This window comes from Castor canadensis, chromosome 2, assembly GCF_047511655.1.
Source record: "Castor canadensis chromosome 2, mCasCan1.hap1v2, whole genome shotgun sequence".
Lineage (NCBI taxonomy): Eukaryota > Metazoa > Chordata > Mammalia > Rodentia > Castoridae > Castor > Castor canadensis.
Window position 1 is genome coordinate 158,871,607 of NC_133387.1, and position 21,975 is coordinate 158,893,581.

Below are 21,975 nucleotides of genomic sequence, written 5' to 3' on the forward strand. Positions count from 1 at the left end.
GTTCTCTTGACCCTCTCCTGGTCTTGCCTTTGTCTCAGCTCACAGTGGGACTCAGTGCTATTTGCTGTCTCGGAATCTTTTCCCTCCAAAAAACACTGGCTGCACTCAACACCGGTTAACTGAGGCTCAAGGTGGTGCAGTGCTTTCTCAAGATGCCATAGTTACACCAAAAGACCTTTCTCTGACTTCAGCCTCCAGAACTCTCGGAATTGCTTAAGTTTTTGACCTCAGATGCCCCAAGATCTTCCTTTGGAGGCTTCTGTGACAGGAGCATGGGAAGACAAACAATGGAGGGCAGAGGTGAGCAGTGACCTAACCCTGCAGAAAAGGGGGGAGGGGGGGAAAGGGCGCCCATCCCCCTCAGATCCCTACTAAGGACCTCGTTAAAGAGAAGTCCAGTTTGATCTCATGAATTCATAGAGATATCTAAATTACTAGACTTGAGAGGCCCTCTCAGTACCCTGAGAAGGAACACACACACACACCCTTGCAGGTTCTCTGAGGAAGGAACTTCCCCTACTTGGGCATCTAGGCTGGGCTGGACCCTGGGCTCAGGAGAGGTGGTGGTGCCATTGTAGGACTTTGGGGGTTAGGATAGGACCAGACACCACAGAGCCAGGCCAGGCAATGGGTACAGGCTACTCCCAGGAGTTCACATCACATCTCTGGGTGTTGCAAGGCGTGGGCTGGTCAGAACCACCAAAAAGTAATAGAGGTCTCAGTTAAGATTAGTGCCCTAAAGTCCTAGGGATTTCCTGGGACCCAGGAACCGTAAGGTGGCTGCCTAGGCCCCAGAAAGGCAACTGTAGGGCAAAAAACCTAAGAACCATCTCTCATTCCACCTCTTCTGCTCTGCATTAGGCAAAGCCACTGCCTAATACCTCCTTGGCCTCAGACATTGTCTGTTGGATGAATATAAAATTTGCTTCTCTGAATATATTTTCTCACACTTGAGATGAGACTAACGGTAATAATACTCATGCCACAGAGGATGTAGAAGGGCTTCTGAGGATCCAACCCTCTAGAGAGCAAGCTAAGTTATTCCATGTCACTCTCTGTGTTTATTTCCATTTTTGTATTTGTTTTTGTTTTATAGTGCTGAGATCAAACACAGAGTCTCATGCATGCTAGTCAAGCTCTCTACCACTGAGCTCCACCTCTCATCCCTATGTTTTAAAATATTATTTTCTTAGTGATTGCTCTATGATTGTACATCTTAATTTATCACAGTTTCAGATACATGCTATCTTAATTCCAGTGAAATGTAGACTCCTGTGTACAGTAGCTCTAGTCTCTTCCACTTTTGTAGTTGCATACAGATTACACATATAAATGTTACCAACCCAATGTTACATTGTGATTATCACTTCAGATAATTTTATGTTTGTCTTTTTTGTGGGGAATGGGGGGGTTCTCCCTGTGTAGCCCAGGCTGGCTTGGTATTCATGATCCTCCTCTCAGCCTCCCAACTGCTAGGGTTGCAGGTATACACCAACACGCCCAGCATAATTTTATATCTTAATGAGGCTGAGTAAAGCTGGGCATTTTGTTATGTTAATCTTATCATTTCTGTATTTGTTTATTTATTCTTGTGAATTTGATATGGAAACATTTCTTTAGCCCAATACAGCTTTGTTCCCACATAATCCCTTTGGGATGGTATTTGCAAATATATTTCTAAATGTAATAGGCTCAACAATACTTTATTTATTTATGCTACAGCCTCATTTTATAGAATTTTTAATAATCACTTTAAAGAAAAAAGGGGAACAAATGTACATTTATATGTACATTTATAATTACAAAATTACCTTTAGTTTTGAACTTTTTTTCTTTTTTTGGGGGTGGGAGGGTTACTGGGGTTTGAACTCAAGGCCTACACCTTGAACCACTCCACCAGTCCATTTTTGTGATGGGGTTTTTCAAGATAGGGTCTCATGAACTATTTGCCTGGGCTGGCTTGGAAACACAATCCTCCTGATCTCTGCCTCCTGAGTAGCTAGAATTACAGGCACGAACCACCTGTGTATGGCTAACTTTGGTTTTTTATTTATTTGTGTGTTTGCTTCCCTGCTTTGTGGTGCTAGGGATCAAACCCAGGGCCTTGCACATAGGAGGCAAGTACTTTAGTACTGAGCTATAACCTCAGACAACTTTGGTTCTTGAGGTTTGGGGATTTTTTGTTTTTGTTTTGTTTTTTTTGTGGGAGTAGGATTTTTGAACTCATGCTTTTAGTCCCTTTTGCTTTGGTTATTTTGGAGATGGGGGGTCTTTTGAATTATTTGCCTGGGCCGGCCTCAAACTTCAATCCTCCTGATCGCAGCCTCCCAAGTAGTTAGGCATGAGCCAATGGTTCCAGCCCAATGTTTGGTTGGGTTTTTTCCCGTTTTTGGTGGTACTGGGGTTTGAACTCAGGGCCTCACAGTTGCTAAGTAGGTGTTCCACAACTTGAGCTACTCTACAGCTCTCAACTTTTTTGATTTTTTAAGTGGATTGAAAGGTCATTTGCTTTCAGTGTACTTCCTTTAAGTTTTTTTTTTTTTTTGGAAAAAAAATTCTTTGAATTTTTTAAAAAATAAACCTCTCTTTCTCTCTCTCTCTCTCTCTCTCTCTCTCTCTCTCTCTCTCTCTTTCTCTCTCTCTCTTTCTGTCTTTGGCAGCACTGGGGTTTCAACTCAGGGCCTCATGTTTGCTAAGCAGGTGCTCTTTACTGCTTGAGCCATTCTGCCAGTCATCTTTGAATATTTTTTTTCTGCTCCTTTTTCTCTCCTCTCTTTCTAGCAAAATAACATAAAATAGTTCATTTCAATTATTACACTCTTCAACTCCAGCATTTCCATTTGGTTCTTTGAAAATAATTTCTACCTCTTTATTGGTATTCTCTATTTAATGTGACATTGTCCTCATACCACCCTTTTCTTCCTTAATCATTGTTCCTTTAGTGGCTACCTTGAAGGTTACCTGTTACATCTGACATCTGCTCACTTTCACAAGCAAAAAGCCGTTGTGTGCTTTTTCTCAGTGTGTGAGTCAGAGTTTCCTGTTTCTTTGTATGTCTCATAGTTTGTGTTGTTCTTGGAGATCAGACATTTTAGATAATGTAAGTCAACTTCTCTGCCTCTGTGGCTTATTATTATTATTCATATGTTTATTTGTTTAGTGACAGTCTGAATTATTTTAGTGGAGTCTGTTGAGTCTATCTCACCTTCAGTGTTAGGCCTCAAAAGTTGCTACTCATGAGACACAACCACGAATGTGCTCACAGTCATTTTGAAATGATAGTGTCTTTGAAGAACTTTCCTGTCTCTGTCCCTAACTACATCCAGCTGTTAAAATCCACTCAGTACTAGATGATTGCTCCTTGGTTTTCAACAATGCCCTTGAAGCACAAATTGCTCTGCAAATTAAAATCAATCCAGTGTGATCTCCTTTGAAGGAATTGTTCCCTAGGTCAGTGTTGGAGATGTTCTGAATGCAGATGGGCTCCCAACTGTTTCTTTCCCTAGCGAACTAGATCCATCAAGCCACCAGTCTCTTCCCAACTGTCACCACAACCTCCATTTTTCTCTTTCTTTTTTTTTTTTTTTTTTTGCTCTCTCTCTCTCTCTTCTTTTCTCGCTCTCGCTATTCATTCACTGCATTGCCAGGGATTGAACCCAGAGCTAGGCACAAGCTCCACTCCAGCCCAACTTCCACTGTTTTTCCGGAGGCCTCTCCAGGCTCTAATGCAAATAAAGTCAGTTCCTTTAGGAAAAATTAGGCTTCTTTCCCAGATAAAGTCTTGGATGGGGACAGTGATAAACTTTTCTGAGTGATACCCCTGCTTTGTAAGCAATGCTTTAGTAGAAGCAGTGAGGGAGCAAGGAACTGGTAACTCACATCTGTAATCCTAGCTACTCAGGAGGCAGAGATCAGGAGGATCATGGTTTGAAGCCAGGCCCAGGGGAAATATTTCAAGAGAACTTATTTTGAAAAAAAAGACCCATCATAAAAAAAGGCTGGCGGAGTGGCTCAAGTGGTAAAGCACCTGTCTAGCAAGTGTGAAGAGGCCCTGAGTTCAAACCCCAGGACCACCAAATAAAAGAAGCCAGGAAGGAGCAGCAGGCAAAGGCCCACTTGGCTTTCTTCTAGCATAGGAGCCTCCCTCGCCAACTGGGACAAGGATAATTCTCAGCAGTAGAGGCTCCTTCCCATAAGTGAGGATCGGTGAATAAGGGAACCCCACCTATCGGCTAGACTGACCCAGAACTTAGGTTCAGGAACAGGTAGCTGGGGGCAAAATGAGAAATGTGGATGTCCTACCCAACCAAGAAAGCAGGAGCTGTGGGGAGAGGGAGGCCTGGATTGGCTGTAAGGTCTGGACAGGGCAGAAGTGGGAGCATGTCTGGTTCAAACACTATAGACTCTTGTCCTTACCCAGTATTAATATATTCCTTTTTTTTTTTTTTTTTGTGGTACTGGGGTTTGAACTCACTGACTTTGAGTCACTCCACCAGCCCTTTTTTGTGATGAGTTTTTTCAAGATAGGGTCTCTCAAACTATTTGCCCAGGTTGGTTTCAAACTATAATCCTCCCAATCTCTGCCTCCTAAGTAGCTAGGATTACCGGCATGAGCCACCTGCACCAGGTGCTTTTTGTTTTTTTTTTAAACTTGAGAGTCTCACTATGTAACTCAGGCTGTCCTCAAACTCAAGATCCTTCTGCCTCTGCCCCTTAAGCACCGGGATTACTGGCACGTACCACCACACCCAGCTTAATATATTCTTGAATAAATGTTTCTCTATGTTCTGTATGTCCTGAAGACTATTTCCAGAGACCATAAATAGTTTTTTAAAAATAACTTTGGGTTGGGGGTGTAGGTCAGTGGTAGAAGAACACTTACTTACTATGTACAAAGCCCTGGGTTTGATACCCAGCTCTTCAAAAAAAAAAATAAAATAACCAATAATCCAACTTAAGCAGTAAAGATAGAAGGATTAAATAATGAAAATAAGATCAGACAATAATGAGGAAAGGAAAGAAACAAGCACAGCAGGGTGTAAAAGGCTGCTTCCTTGAGATAATAGTTCTACTGACCAATCCAGGAATGGTAAGTCACAAGTTTTACTACATGTTCTAGAGATTAGAAAAAAAGAGAATGCTCCTGTTGGGTCTGGGAGCCTAAAGGACAGATGAGTGAGTCAGCATCCTATCCCCCATGGAGAGTACTATGAGCCCTGCACCCTGAGGAGGAGATACCTGGTCTCATAGATCTGTCATGGGCTGATAGATAAGATGCTCTCAAGGTTGTTTCCCACTTCCCCCCATAAGGGGCAAACAGACCACCTCATAGAAGAGAGCCTGAGTGCACATATCCACGACCAATGGAAAGAGCCCACCTAACCCTTTCCTTAACCCAGAGTTAAAGTGTCCGTAAAAAGCCTCAGCCTTCACCTCAGCACAGAGCCACCGGTTACCGGGCTCTGCTGTACTGCTCCAGCTGCAGCCTTTTCTTTCTCTAATAAGTCTACCTGTGTGTGCACTATCCATGTCTCGTGAGCTTATTTGTAAGCCCAGCAAAGACAAGAAACCCACATCACTGGCCTATTACACTCCCCAACTTCAAAACCTTACAGGGGGATTGAGGATTGGGGGCATGGCTCAAGAAGTGAAGCACCTGCCTAGCAAGTACTTAAACCCTTAAAGGGAAAGAGTAAAAATTACAACATAAACAAACCTAGAAGCAAAAATTTTAAAAATTCCTAAACTGAACATTAGCAAATTCAATGCAAAAATATTTTATTGGCCCACTCCTTAAGTGTGGGCTGTGTATGCTTGTTCTGAAGCATGAAGTATGAAAGAGGAGGAAAAGAGAATTTTACAAACGGGGTGCCAGTGTCTCACGCCTGTAATCCTAGCTACTCAGGAGGCAGAGATCAGGAGGATCGAGGGTCGATGCCAGTCCAGGCAAATAGATCATGAAATCCAACCTCAAAAAAAACCCATCACAAAAAAGGACTGCTGGGGTGACTCAAGGTGTAAGCCCTGAGTTCAAACCCCAGTACCCCCCCCAAAAAAAGAGCTTTACAATGGAGAAACCTAACACTAGCTGAGGTAGGTGACCGATGCCATCATCAGTAATGATATCATGTGTCCTGGACAGATGACAGAATGATGGTTTACCTTTGTGGTCTTACTCTCAAAAACACATCACTTCAGTAAAAACATGAGAAAAACATTCAACGTGGTGTGAGCTGCACAAGAACATTAGACTAGTTTCATAATTTTTCTATAAATTTAAAACTCCAAAAAATAAAGTGCACTAAAAATACATTATTGAGGTTGCAGGTATAGCTCAGTGGTAGCATACTTACCTGCCACACCCCCAGGCTTGATCCTCAGCATTGCAAAAAAGGTTTTAAAAATTTAAAACAAACACCACCACCAACAAAACCATATTGTTGCCAAACTAGGTTTAGATGCTGATTGCAGGGATTCTTTGAAATAGAAAGTCTATTAACGTCATTTTCCACATTAATAAATTAAAAGAGACAACTCATGATTACCTTCATACCCACTGATACTGTAAGAAAAAAAAATCGTAGCAAACTAGGAATGGAATGGAATGGAATGAGTTTCATTGAAAGAATTTGCACCAAAAACCTTATAGGGTCCAGTGCAAAATGAAAATGCAGGGCCCTGTTCAAAAACTACTAAAAGTTTCAGCAGGGCACTGGTGGCTCACGCCTGTAATCCTAGCTACTTGGGAGGCAGAGATCAGAAGGATCATGGTTGGAAGCCCGCTCTAGGTAAATAGTTCCAGAGACCCATCTCAAAAAACCCATCACAAAAAGGTCTGGCGAGTGACTCAACTGGTAGTGCACCTGCCTAGAGGCCTTACCATATGGTCCTGCTGCACCTCAACTCTGCATGGATCTGAAGGAAGGTGAGTGCACACACTAGAGACACCTGCACACCCATGATTATAGCAGCACCGCTGGCAATGGCCAAGTTATGGAATCAGTGTAGGTGTTCATCCACCCGTAAATGGATAAAGAAAATGTATACAAGTACAATGGAGTATTATTCAGCCACAAAGAAGAATATTGCAGGAAAATTGTTAGAAGACCAGGCATCTGCAATCCTAGCTACTCAGGAGGCAGAGATCAGGAGGATTGCAGTTCGAAGCCATCCAGGGCAAAGAGTTCATGAGACCCTACCTTAAAAAAAAAAAATCACAAAAAAGGGCTGATAGAGTGGCTGAAGATATAGACCCTGAGTTCAAGCCCCAGTACCAAAAAAAAAAAAAAAAAAAAAAAACCGAAAAAGAAAATGGATAGAACTGGGTGTTAAGTGAAATAAGCTAGACTGAGAAAGACAAAAGTTCTCTTTCATATGTCAAATCTAGTGCTAAAAAAAAAGAATGACAGGGATTTTTTGGGGGTTGGGAACCACAGGGAGGGGGGAGGGAGGAGGGAGAAAGGAGAGTATTATGAGGAGGTGAATATGATCAAAGTACTTTTTTTTTCCGGTACTGGAATTTGAACTCAGGGCCTACACCTTGAGCCATTTTTTTGTTATGGGTTTGGGTTTCCCAAACCCTGCCCCCATAAGGTCTTGTGAACTACTTGCTGGGGCTGTCTTCCAACTGCGATCCTCCTGATCTCTGCCTCCTGAGTAATTAGAATTACAAATGTGAGTCACCAGAGCTGGCTCAAGTACTTCTTAATAGGCATGTATGAAAATTTCAGTAATAAAGCCAGTTAAAATTGTTTAAAATCAGAAAAAAATGTTTAAAAAGGGGAGGTGATGAGGCTAAGAGGGGAATGATTTGCTCAAAATATGCATGCATGGAAATATCACAATGAAACCTTTCTATAATTAATATACATTAATAAAAAGAAATATCTTTTGAATTTTTAAGTATATCTCACCATGTATGCATAATTCAAAGAAAAGTAATAAAGCTAAATAAAAATAAAGTTTCCCAGCGAGTGTAAGAAAAAGAACAGTAACACCTTTCCCCCTTCCCAATCCCACCCCTCGCTGACTAGCGTGGGGGGAATTCGTGCTAAGCACGCCTTTGCCCTGTACCGCCCCTCCCTGCCCCAACTATCGGAAAGTCCCAGCGTCCAAACACACAAAGTATTCTCTCGGTGGGCAAGCCATTGTTTAAACCCCACGGCGAGAAACCTCCCTTTCACTCCTCTACAGGTCGCTCCAAAGAGCCGGAACCACAAGGACCATTATTCAAGTCTCATTTGCATACCCATAATACACTGCAAATAGTGCAGGTGTTTTCATGAAAATATATTTATTCAGTACTCGAATTTTTTTTAACCTATGAAATATTAGTTAAAGGATTCCTTGGGTAAACTTATGAAGGTAGTAACTCTTTAAGTTAATAGCTACCATCAATGCACTAGGAGTTACAGTTACTCCAGCTTTGTGTTACAAGATGTGGAGTCATACTCTGGTTTCTCTTCAGATCGTATAAATCTTTCGCCTTTTACTAAAGATTTCCGTGGAGAGGAACAACTCTGAGTCTTAAGCTAATTTTTTGAGGTCTTGCTTTTTAGCAAGACTGACATTTATTGTTTAAATGAAAGACTGAAAATGATTGTGTTTGATGTTTTAGGTGGTGTTGTAGGGTGCTTATCTCAACCCTCACGCTTCAGTAGTTCTGGGCCTTTTTGGGGAGAAAGGAAGAGAGGTATGGTTTGTGTGACGATAATTAACGTCGTTAAGACTCTTTTACTTCCGAGTTTTAAGTAACTGAACAGTAGGGTAGTCCTATTCTCCCGTTCTGTGCTCAACGTCAGTCACACGTTTTTCTCCCTGTAGTTGAACTTGGTCTGCATTGAAGCTCTGCACAGTAGAAATACAACGTTAGGCAGATGGAATTTGTAGTTCTTTACAAACAACACAGGTGACGTTGCTTTTAATAATGTTCTTTATTTAATCCAATAATTCAAAATGTTAGCATTTGTATATATAAGTAATATCTAGCAAGCAGGAAGCCCTGAATTCATGTTTGGGGGGGGGGGGTTTGTTGTTGTTTTTTGGTGGTACTTGGGTTTGAACTCAGGGCTTCATGCCAGCCCAGGAAGCCCTGAATTCAAACTCCTGTACTGCCAAAAAGAAAATAAGAAAAGATTTTATGCTGCTTATTTCTTGCAATCAATGTGTTTTTTGGGTTTTTTAACCAGTTGCTTTCTGTTTTACAAGTCATTATTGTTTTTTTGTTTTTTGCTTAGTGTGAATTTTTAGTTTTTTGTATAGTGTACTTTGGGGTTTCAATTTTAACTTTTCTGCACCTAAAGGATTTGAAATATTCAGTGCACTCTTAACACACCCACCAACCTTCTTGCTACAATCCCTTCTCTAACATAGAACCAGACACGCACTAACCTGAGTTTCCCTGGTAATCTGTTTCTTGATTTTCTCCTTTTTTGCAGTGCTGGGGATGAAGCCCAGGGCCTCACACACTAGGCAAGCTCTCTACCCCTAAGCTACATTCCCAGCCCTCTTCTCTTTTTAAATGATGTTGTATTCCTAATCTATGGGGTCTAATTTTGCTTATCTATGAAATTGCAATACAACTCTATATTATTTTGTGTCCTGCTTTTTTAGTCAACATTATGATGTGTTAAAGAAACTTGTCGCCAGGCTCTGGTAGCTCACACCTGCAATCCTAGTTACTCAGGAGGCAGAGATCAGGAGAATCTCAGTTCAAAGACAGGCTGGGCAAATAGTTCTTGAGACCCTATCTCAAAAAACCCTTCACAAAAAAGGGCTGGCAAAGTGATTCAAGGTGTACGCCCTGAGTTCAAACCCCAGCACTGCAATCAATCAATCAATAAAGCAACTTTTCACAAGAAGCCCTGAGTTCAAGCCACAGTACACTTGCACACAAACATGCAAAAGTGTTTTATTTCCATTTACTTTAAGGAGGTCAATAATTCACTTCTTAGTGAGGACAATTTTTTTTTGGTAATACTAGTGTTTGAACTCAGGGCTTCGCCTTTGCTAGGTAGGTGCAAGGTAGGGTTACTTTTTTTTTTTTTGCCCAGGCTGGCCTCCAACCTTCATCCTCCTTTCTGCCTCCTGAGTAGCTAGGATTACAGTTATAAGCCACTGTGGAATTGCTAGACAGTAAGAGCTTCAACTTAACTAGTAATGCCAATTTATTTCCCAAAGTAGTTGACTTGATATTGTCAAAATTATCTTTTTCTGCCTACCTAGTATGAAACAGCATTTAATAATAATCCAATTTTTAAAAATTTTCTGATTCCTGAAAGATTGAGCTTTTTTTTTTTTTTCTTTTCTTTTTTCTTTTGTAGTGCTGGGTATTGACCCAGGGCCTTGCACACGTTAGGCAAGTGGTTTACCATCGAGTCACATCTCTAGCCCAGGTTGAGCATCTTTTATTTTTTATTACTTTTCTTTTGGAGGAATTGGGGTTTGAACTCGGTACCTCAAGGCTTGCTAGGCAGGTATTCTTATCACTTGAGCCACTCCACCAGCCTTTTTTTGTGGTGGGTTTTTTTCAAGATAGGTTCTTGTGAACTATTGCCCCAGAGCTGGCTTCAAACCAGGATCCTCCTGATCTCTGCCTCCTGGCATGAGCCACCAGCTGCCAGCTCAAATTTAATTTTATTATGTGCATGACTGATTATCCACCATCATTTGCAGAATTATCTTTTAGTTTTTAATTGTATCTTATCATTTTATTAAAATCATATTTTACTTTTTTTGTACTGGGAATTGAATCCCTGACACGTGCTTTACCATGGAGCCATATCCCCAGCCTGGGATCTGTCCTTTAGCCCTAATCTGCTTTGATATAACATGTAGGGCCATCTGGTCTCTCCATCCTTCCATGGGCCTATTTGATAAAGTTGCCCCTCCATACATCAGGGGATTGGTACCAGACCCCCACCCCTGACACACACTCACATAGATACAAAAACCACCACATGTTCAAGTCCCTTATATAAAATGCTGTTTGCTGGGTGCCAATGGCTCACGCCTGTAATCCTAGCTACTCAGAAGGCAGAGATCAGGAAGATCATGGTTCGAAGCCAGCCCGGGCAAATAGTTCCACGAGACCCTATCTCAAAAACCCTTCACAAAAATAGGGCTGGTAGAGTGGCTTAAGGTGAAGGCCCTGAGTTCAAGCTCCATTATTGCAAAAATAAAAAAATAAAATAAAATGGTGTAATATTTGCATTTAACATACACACATCCTCCCTTCTAACTTTAAAATTACTCTAGATTACTTACAATGCAAATAGTTGTTATACTGTATTGTTTAGAGAATAGCTACAAGAAAAGAAATCTATACATGTACAGGTACACTACAGATGCAATTTTTTCCAAATGTGTCTGATTCACGGTTAGTTGAATTAGTGTGTATAGGTATCTGGGATGTGGAGAGCCAATTGATCCCCCAAGCCAGTAATACATCCTTACTACTCTAGGGGTACAGCAAATCTCAACACGTGCAGGTTGAGTACTTCCACTTAGTTTTTCTTTTCAGAAATGACTTAGCTCTTCCTGGTCCTTTGTGCTTTCATAAAAACTTATGAAAATTATCAAAATTATCAAAAGAGAGAGAGAGGAAGAAGAAGGAGAAGGAAGAGAGGGAGAGAGAGAGGGAGGGAAGGAAGGAAGGAAAGAAAGAAGGAAGGAAGGAAGGAAGGAAAAACCTAGATGGGCACAGTGGCTACTAGGGAGCCAAAGATTGGGAGGATCATGGTTTAAGGCCACCGGCCAGGGTAAAATGTTCAGTAGTCCCCATCTAGAGCAATGACTGGGTGTGGTAGTGCCTGCTGTCCCGGCTACTTGGGGAAGCATAAATAGGAGGGTCTTGGATCAGGCCAGCCCAAACATAAAGCAAATTCCTGTTTCAAATTAACCAACACAGGGCTGGCAGAGTGGTTCAAGTGGTAGGAGTGCCTACTTGCCAAGTATTAGGCTCTGAGTTCAAACCACAATACTGCCAAAACCAAAACAACAACAAAAAATAACTAACACAAAGGCCTGTGTTCAAATCCCAGTAGTGAAGCAGAATAGATCAGGGAAAATGAGGCATGTGAAACAGCAGCCAGGAGTTCAGAGATACATACTGCACTAATGAATAGCTGGATTAAAAGCACACAGACACTATTTTCTTTGCTTAAAGACTTATACCCCCCTCAACAGCTGCAACATTCAGTAAAAAGAATTTAAAAAATAAAAAAGAGCAGTTATCTCCGTCTGACCTTGCCCACTTATCCAAATAATTAGTGTGCTCTGGGAATTGAGTGAGGATATCTGCCCCCTACATCCCGCAGTACTGGGACTTGAATTCAGGGCCTACACCTTGAGCCACTCCACCAGCCCTTTTTTGTGATGGAATTTTTCAGGATAGGGTCTCACAAACTATTTGCCCAGGTTGGTTTCGAATCTTGATCCTCCCGATCTCTGCCTCCCGAATAGTAGGATAGGGTTACAGGCGTGAGCCACCAGCACCCAACGAGCAAGGATATCTTAAAGATAGACAGGTATCCTGGGGAAAACACCTGAAAGTGACTTGTGTGGTCATGAAAAGTGTCTACAGAGAAAAATATTCATTGCAAAGATGGAAACCTGGCTGGGCAAGGTGGCTCACACCTGTAATCCTAACTATTTGGGAGGCAGAGATCAGAGGGATCACAGTTCAAAGCCAGCCTGGGCAGGTAGTTCATGAGACCCCCCACCTCAAAAATATCCATCACAAGCTGGGTGCTGGTGGCTTATGCCTGTAATCCTAGCTACTCAGGAGGCAGAGATCAGGAATATCACAGTTTGAAGCCAGCCCGGGCAAAGAGTTCCGCAAGACCCTATCTTGAAAATACCCAACATAAAAAGGGCTGGCATAGTGACTCAATGCATAGAGCACCTGCCTAGCAACCATAAGACCCTGAGTTCAAACCCCAGTACACACACACACACACACACACACACACACACACACACACAAAAGACGGACACTCATTTTGAAGGTGTCCATCTGGCAAGACCCATCCTTTGTTTAAAGGGATGTTCAAACATCTATGTCATAGTACCTCAACTTTAATAAGCAGGACAACTTTAAAATCACTGGGCCCAATTGATAAAACAGTATAACAGTCAAAATAATTAAATATACCAGGGGCACTTTTCCTAAGGTAAATTCGAGCTCATTTTTTTCATCACAGACACCGCTGATGTCAGATGTGCCACACCCATGTCTAGGCTGGGTACTATGCTTCTATCTTTCCTTTCCTTTGTTTTATTAATAAACTTTCTTGGTCTCTACCTCCATGTATGCTAAAATTCTTTTTTTATGACATCACAAAATCAATAAGAAGAGGCCTCCTCCTTTTTGGAGACCTCTTCCCTGGAGCATCGCCAGTTCCAGTAATAGTACCACCAAAAATAATAATGATAATAACCAACACTCATTTAATGGCACTTACCTTGGCTTGTCATTTTCTGTCTGTTCCTCTTAGCCCTTCCCTCTCCAAAATAACTGCATGTGCCGTGCTATGGTGTGCAACGTCAGCACGTATGGTGACCATCCCATGTGTAAAGCCACTCTGTTCCCTCTACCATTCATGGCCCAGAGCACCCAGGACTGTCATTGTCCCAATAGGCAGGCTCAGCTTGTTTGTCTGTCCTTGGACAATGACCCCTCCCTCTTGGGTTGTTTCTTTCCATGGCAGACGGCCAGTAAAAAAGGATTTGGGTTGGGAGGGTTGCTTAGTGAAACAGTACTTGCCTAGTGTGCATGGGGCCCTGGGTTTGATCCCCAACAATGCATTAAAAAAAAAAAAAAGAACTAATTGAAACACAAGGGAAATAGATGTTCAGATGCTCCAAATGGTACAAGTTCCAAGGTCCAGGAGGAGATCTGGAACTATGGTCATCACCTATGCTGCCTTTCAGCCCCAAGAATTGTTTTTTTTTTTTTTTTTTTTTGGCCATACTGGGGTTTGAACTCAGGGCCTACACCTTGAGCCACTCCACCATTCCTTTTCTGTGATGGGTTTTTTTGAGATAGGATCTCACATAGGATCTCACAAACTCACAAACTATTTGCCTGAGCTGGCTTCCAACTGCAATCCCCTGCCTCTGCCTCCTGAGTAGCTAGGATTACAGGTAAGAGCCACCAGCACCAGGCTCCCAAGAGTTCTTTACATTGCTTTCAGGCTTTACTGTCAGATGCTCAGATGTATCTAGATATGCCTTTGGGATCCTGTGTACCAGAGCCAGGAGTCGGGGACAGGTAGAGGTAGAAAGGAGGGACACTCTGACCTCAAGAGGAAGTAAAACTTCACCTCTATCTACTCTCTTAGGATCTCTGGGAGGGCCTGAGAATTAAATTGGCACAAGAAAAATTGGCAGGAGACAAGCACACAGATTTTTACATGCACATGGGAGTACCCACAGGAAAATGAAGTTTCAAAAAGTTGTTAGGCCCAAGTGCTGATGTACTAGGATGAACAAAAAATAACAACTGTGGGAAAGTCACTGTGTTTGTTAGTTTTCCTTCACTGTGACAAAGTGCCTGAGATAAATAACTTTTTAAAAGGTTTAGTTTTGCTCATGGTTCCAGAGGTTTCTGTCACTTTGGGCCTGTAGTGTCACAAGGTGGGAGCATGTGGTGGAGGAGGCCTGCTCACCTTTTTTTGGCCAGGAAGCAAAGAGAGAGGCAGGAAGGGGCAGGATCCCAGTACCCTCTTCAAGGGCACAGCCCTAATGACCTAACCTGCTTCTACCTGCCACCTCCCAACAGGAGCACAGGCTGACGATCAAGCTTTCAACATGTGCTATGGGGAACATGCAAGATCCAAGCAGTTACAGTAACAAAAATATACAGGGAGTAAGGGAAGTCAGGAGGCACTTTAACAAGGCCTGTTTGTGCAGGTTTTCTTAGCTTAACTCCCTGTCTCTGGTGATCACAGTGTTTCTTTCCTCCTGGCATGGGGACAGCATTTTTTCCCTGGGATTTTCATCTCCTGCTCTCAGGAAGAAAGGGGAGGTCAGAGTGCCATTTGTGTACCTGCTCTTTTTCAAGTGTTTTTAGCTCAGAATAAATCATATGTCATGGTGGAATATTCTGGAGTGGCAGTCACCAGTCAGACCTAACTACAGAAGAGAAGGACTACCCACCCAACTCCTCTCCCGGTGAGAGAAAATGCAGCAGTCCGGCCAGTTCTCCAGTGGAGAACCAAGTCCAGAACATTGCAGAATGCCTTTTAATTTAATTAAAGATTATCTACAATAACAAATTCAGTTCCTCAGACATAGTAAGCACATCAAGAGTTCAGTAGTCACAGAGAATAAGGTGGCTGCCGTGGTGGACATCACTGCTATTCTAGGCCAGGAGCTCTTTTTTCTTCTTTTGCACTCCTGGGGTTTGAACTTGTAGCAGGGAGGAAGACCAGAAGAGAAACAGACAGGCTGTGTTCTGATAATGAGGCAGGGGGAAGGGATGACATAACAGAGAGAGAAAGCCTAAAGAATTAAAACATAAAAAAGGTCACATAACACTGGGGGAATGAAATAGCCAATGAAGTCACATGCAACCATATGTGGGTTGAGCTTTGCTTTTTGCTTCTGTCACCTGCTTGCAAGGACATATAATATTATACCCCTATGTTCTCAGGGCCCAGCTTTTGGACACAAGTCCTCTGAGTCTGTGCCAGCACAATAAAACGTTGCTTCCTACTAAACTGCCTCAGTTTCCCAGCTTGAGATTCCCCCAACAAACTCAGGGCCTAACAAACAACTTGAGCCACTCCACCATCCCTTTTTTGTGATGGGTTTTTTTGAGATAGGGTCGCTTGAACTATTTGCCCAGGCTGGCTTCAAACCGAGGTCCTCCTGATCTCTGCCTCCTGAGTAGCTAGGATTACAGGCATGAGCTGCCTCTGCACTGGGCTTAAGGTGTCTGTTTGAGGGGTTTTTTTTTGGTGGCACTGGGGTTTGAACTCAGGGTCTCATGTTTGCTAGGCCAGGAGCTCTTGCACACGGAGACAAGAACCACTGAAGTATGTCACTTCCACAGGGAGGCTGAGCTGCCCCTGCACACAGCAGAGCTGGCCAGAGTGAGGTTTTGTTTTTCTTCTTTTGTGGTATTGGAGCTTGAACTAAGGGCCTTCACCTTGAGCAACTCCACCAGCCCTATTTTTGTGAAGGGTTTTTCGAAATAGGGTCTCTTGAACTATTTTCCTGGGCTGGCTTCAAACCTGAATTCTCCTGATCTCTGCCTTCTGAGTAGCTAGGATTACAGGCATGAGCATTTGATTCTGGAAGATCTATGGGGTACTCCTTTCCTATTTGCATGTATTTTGGTGAAGTGGAGGACACAGGGTAACAATTTTTTTTGTGTGTGTGAATTCAAGGATTTACAAACCTTTTCTTTCAACAGAATTTAAGTAGGACTTAATCCAGTGATGATTCATTACACGATCGTGAGAAGCAGCACCTCCTCATGGCCAGCACAGAGGCTGCAGCGGAATGAAGGACCCCCTTCACTGCAGAATTTAAAGGGGTGGACTTTGGCTCTAGAGGCAGATCTGCCTCAGGTAGTTGTGGCCCCAAGGATCTGGTCACAACAAGCAGAAACCGCAGCAAAATCACTGAGAACAGGCAGGAGCCATTCAATATTAATCTCTTAACATCTCCTCTAAAGAGAAGGAAGCAAAACCTGTATGATACCCCATGATTGAAGAAATTGTGTTTGATAAAATCAAATGCTGATTCATTTATATATGTTTAATATATTTATATATTTTAATCTCATACTAGAATTAAAAAGGAATATGCTTAATCTAATTAAGAATAGCTACCAATGACCTCAAAGCAAATACCACTCATTAACAGAACATGTAAAATTTGTAGCGTCCAGAAGGAAATAAGAATGACAGTAGCACCACTTCCATTTTTTGAAATTTTGTTTTTGGTGACACAGGTTTGAACTCAGGGCCTCACACTTGCTAGGCAGGCGCTCTACCACCTGAGCCACTCCACCCGCCCTCCATTTGGTTTTGCACTATGGGTCCTTGCCAGGGAAGTAAAACAAGAAAGGTGGTGGTGATGGGGGCGGGGGTTAGCAAGGATTAGAAAAAGAAGAACCAAATTACCATTACTATCAGTCCATATGATTATTTTCATAGAAGATCCAAAAAGATTCCCAACTGGACTATCCAATATGGTGGCCACTGGCCACAGGTGACTATTGGGCATTTGAAAAGTGACCAGTCTGAATTGAGACATACTGGAAATGTAGAGTACACAGTGGAGCTCTGGCAGAATGGCTCCAGCTGTAAGAGTGCCTGCCTAGCAAGTGTTGAGCCCCTGAGTTCAAACTCCAGTGCCACCAAAAATAAACAATTTTTAAATAATTTAGAATTATTTAATAATTTTTAACACTTGTTGGGCAGGTTCTCCACCACTTGAACCACTCACTCCGCAAGCCTTTTTTTGTGTTGGGTATTTTTGAGATAGGGTCTCAAGAACTATTTGCCCAGGCTGGTTTTGAACTCCTGAGTAGCTAGGATTACAGGTATGAGCCACTGGCACCCAGCTATGAATACTTTTATATTGATCATTTATTGAAATAATATTCTGGGAATCTTAGATTAAAGAAAATATAATTAATTTAGCCTGTTTTTAACTTATTAATGTGCCTGTTAGCAAATTTAAAAGTACATAAACAGCTTATTACATTTCCATTGACAGGGCTGATTTAGGCAATCCTGTAGAATTAAGGTGAAGGTTATGACTCAGTGGTAGTGCCCATATCTATCATATATTCAATCCTGGGTTTGATATCCCCAGCACCCAAAAAGGAGGGAAGGAAGGAAGAGAGAGAGAGAGAGAAAGTATGAATTGCTGATGGCACACACCTGTCATCCCAGCTGCTTGGGAGGTAGGATCACAACATGAGACCCTATACAAAAAATAATTATTTTACCAAAGTAAAGTATACTCACAGCAGAGATATTTTGAGAAACGCTTTTGAACATTGCCATTGGGATTAGTAACTAAAGACAGTACTGTAAAATTGGTAGTGTGTGTGAAGGGTACTTGTGAGGGGGGAGGGTGAATGGAGGAGATGAAGGTGAGGGAATATGGTTGGTGGGCTTCATATGCATATATGAACTAGAATGATAAAATCACTTGCAATTGCTTTAAGTGGAGCAGGGAGGGAGGGGGTCAAGATGAGGAGATGGTGGAGGTAATCTCACCAAAGTACAATGTAAGCCTATTAGAGTTGTCAATGAATACTCCCTGTGCAATGACTATATCCTAATAAAAATGAAAACAAATTAAAGGGAAAAAGGATTGGGGATGGGGTTCAAATGGTAGAGCACCTGCCTGGAAAGCACAAAACCCTGAGTTCAAATCCTGATATCATGAAAAAAAAAAAAGAAAGAAAGAAAAGAAAAAGAATTAACACTATAGTTTCAATTTGTTTAAAGTTTAATTTGTTGGATCCCATACTAACGATACAAAAAAGTTCATTTTTAGGATAATTATTCAAATTATAAAATTAAAAATTTTAATCTATCACTTATAGTAGCAGAAAATACTCCTAGGTTAATAGGTATGAATGTTGCAAAATATCTTAATAAAATCAATTATATACCTTTTTTTTTTTTTCAGTGCTGGGGTTTGAACTCAGGGCCTACATCTCAAACCACTCCACCAGCCCTTTTTGTGTTAGGTGTTTTCAGGATAGGGTCTCTTGAACCATTTGCCAGGGCTGGCTTCAAACCTGGAGCCTCCTGATCTCTGCCTCCTGAGTAGCTACAATTACAGGTGTGAGCCACAGGTGCCTAGCTACATCTTTCTATAAAGGCATATAATTAGCTGGAGAAAGATGTAAATAAAAAATATGAATGGAAAGATATATCAAGGTCATTGACTAGTAGACTCAGCATCATAAAGATGGGAAATTCCCCCAACTGAATTTACAAATTCAAAGTGACTTCAATCAGAAATTGCAAGAAAGGTTTTTAAGTGCTGCATTTTTTGGTTTCTAAGTTATTTCTGTATTAAATGTTAGTGTGACTGGGCATGCCTGTAATTCCAACGCTTGGGAGGAGAATGGAGAGTTTGAGACCAGTCTGAGCTACATAGCGATATCCTGTCTCAAAACAAAACAAACAAACAAAAGTTAGTGTAAATTTTTACCCAAAATGGAAGCGCAGACCACATCTTAAACAATGGAGCTGGAGCCCCAGGTTTACATGGGGTGAGTCCCTGCTTTGGATTCAGAAATCCTGAGAACCCCAGGGCCTTGGGGCCTGGATAAACAAGTTAACTTCCCTCTGGCTGTCACAGCAGTTAGAGCTACCAGGACCATTACAGAGTGAAGCCCGCTAAAGCCAGGCCATGGCCAAGCCTGTAAGGCGCAGCTGTCGTCTAACTTCCATCACACCGTGAGAAAGAGCAAACATGTCAGGTCAGAGGAGCCAGGGCCAAACGCCTCATGTGCTTCCCTGTATCTGAGATGTCCATATAGGCGCAGGGGAGGGGTTGCTGCGGGCTGGGAGGACACTGAGGCATGGAGCATGGGTAAAGTTTCTTTTGGGGGTGACCTAAACGTTCTAACATTAGATTATGCTGTACAATACTGGTAATGTACACTGAGTTGTAATTAATTGTATGTTTTTTGAAGTCTATCCAATTAATACGCTTCTTAAAATCTATTAGACAATTTAAAGCACGCTCATGTCACAAATGATTGTCTTGCTGGTAAAAAAAAAAAAAGCAGCAAAGTGAAAAACAAAAACAAACAAACAGCTTGGTTGGGTGTTGCAGTGGGCAAGGTGAGGTGCAGAAGTTCCCCACCAGCGGCTGTAAAATGTTAAAAGAGCCGCGTCCCAGACCAAGCTGGTGGTGCAATCCCAGCACCTGGGAGTGGGAGGCAGGAGGATCCCAAGTTTGAGGCCAGCCTGAACTACACAGGGAGAACCTGTCTCTAGATAAAAAAATAAAATAAAATAAATAAATAAGCACGCGGATTTCCTTTCACATGAAGAGGAAGATAGCCTTGAAAGAGGGTTGTAAAACATGGTAAACTGTCAATTAAAAGCTGTAACCTCGGACAGAGCTGTGAGGAATTGCCCATTAGAGCCATGCAAAAAGTTCAGCACGAAGATGAAAGACACCATGCAGAGATAAGCACCCATTCCTGCCTTCCTTTGTCTCCACTTGTAAATAAACTTTCTAAAGCAGGCCTCCCCTGCTGTTCTTATCTAAACCTCAGGTCTCTAACCCACTACTAGCCCTGCTTTATGGGAGAGCACATTCCTTGTAACCTGATACCCTGCTCTGCCTTTTAAATATCCTGTGAATCCTTTGTTCGGGGCTCAGACACTGGTACACGTCTGGGCCCGCTAAGTAAAAATTAAAATCTGAGTTCTCCACTTCTCCGAGTGTCGCTTGGTTTCTCCTCTGACTATATTGCCACAACACACAAGCAAGGAGTGTGGCCGGGAACAGCGTGTATGCTGCTTAAGAAAAAGGAGGTCCATGTGTGCCCTCCCCAAGTCACACTCATCCCTCTGGAGGGAGAAACCACTATCCTGAATTTTTTCTTTTTCTTCTTTATTTATTTGTGGTACTGGGGCTTGAACTCAGGGCCTTCACCTTGAGCCCCTCCACCACGCCTTTTTTTGTTAAGGGTCTTTTCGAGACAGGGTCTTTGAGAACTATTTGCTTGGGCTCACCTCCAGCCCCGATCCTCCTGCTCTCTGCCTCCTGAGTAGCTAGGATTACAGATGTAAGCCACCCGTGCCCAGCTGCTATTTTCTTTTTCACGTTAACAGCAGTTTTTAAAAGAATCAAACCCAGACGAACAAAAAAATACATGAAACAGGTCTGGCCCGAGACCAGACCTCCACTTTGCTCCCTAATGGTGACATGAGGCATTGCGTGAAAACTCAGCTTCTTCCCTAGTTGAGAGAGCGGGGACTTCACTGATTTGCATACCCACAAGTGCATGGCGCACAATATCAGTACAAAATAGCAAAATTAAAGACTTCATTTCTCAACTGTTTTGTACAAATGAAACTTCCTCCAGAAAATGGCATGAAATTTTTTCTTTGCGCGCAGAATCGTGACATCAAGTAGCCACCATCAGTGTGCTAGGAGTGGCTGTTACCCGAGGCGCGAGATCGGAACACACTGAGGCATACTCTGGTTTCTCTTCAGATCGTATAAATCTTTCGCCTTTTACTAAAGATTTCCGTGGAGAGGAACAACTCTGAGTCTTAAGCCAATTTTTTGAGGCCTTGTTTCGGCAAGGCTACTATTTTTTGTTAAAAGTAAGACATAGACGGCAGCTTGCGGCGTGGTGGTTATCAGGACTGTACCGAAAGTTTACATGGTTTCCGGTGCCTTAGCTGTTTATTTACAAAGCTCTAGATAACCTGCACGTGGCTCTTTCGTGTTACACCTTGGTATCCTTCCTGCCAGTGTGTACTTGATTTTTTCATCAGGGGCTTTCCTCTATATCCTACCTGTTGAAAATCCTGGTGAACGTGTGAATGGAATGAACTTTTCCCAAAAAGTGTACCCATTTTTCTACTTTCACGAATTTTTGTTCATTTGGTAGTTTATTTTACAGAGGGGCTATTTGGTCCAGGCTGGGTACCAACTCCCCATCCTCCTGAGGAGATGGAGTTAGCAGGCGTGTGCTGCCACTCCTAGCTTTTCATAGGGATCCTAATATACAACTCTAATTCCTAGCGAGGTTGGAAGTTGGATATCCTTTCTAAGATTCTTCGTTCGTGTTTTCTGTAAAACACGAAGTTGTGCTCACTTTTTGTTTAGACTGTGAATCTCAGGAATTATGCAGCCTCTGAGCTCTAGACTTTGAATGTTTTTGTTTGTTTGGTGGGACTGGGGTTTAAACTCAGGACTTTGCACTTGCAAAGTAGGCACTCCAGTCCATCTTACTCTCGAGATGGG

At 42.3% G+C, this 21,975-nt stretch overlaps 2 non-coding genes across 2 annotated transcripts; both read left to right on the top strand.

Moving 5' to 3' along the window:
* The first annotated feature begins 8,447 nt into the window (after positions 1–8,447).
* LOC141420964 (U5 spliceosomal RNA) lies at positions 8,448–8,565 on the top strand. The gene has a single exon (XR_012445674.1). It is a non-coding gene; the product is annotated as a U5 spliceosomal RNA (small nuclear RNA).
* A 12,631-nt stretch (positions 8,566–21,196) lies between these two features.
* On the top strand, positions 21,197–21,312 carry LOC141420963 (U5 spliceosomal RNA). Its single transcript, XR_012445673.1, has one exon. It is a non-coding gene; the product is annotated as a U5 spliceosomal RNA (small nuclear RNA).
* Positions 21,313–21,975: the final 663 nt, after the last annotated feature.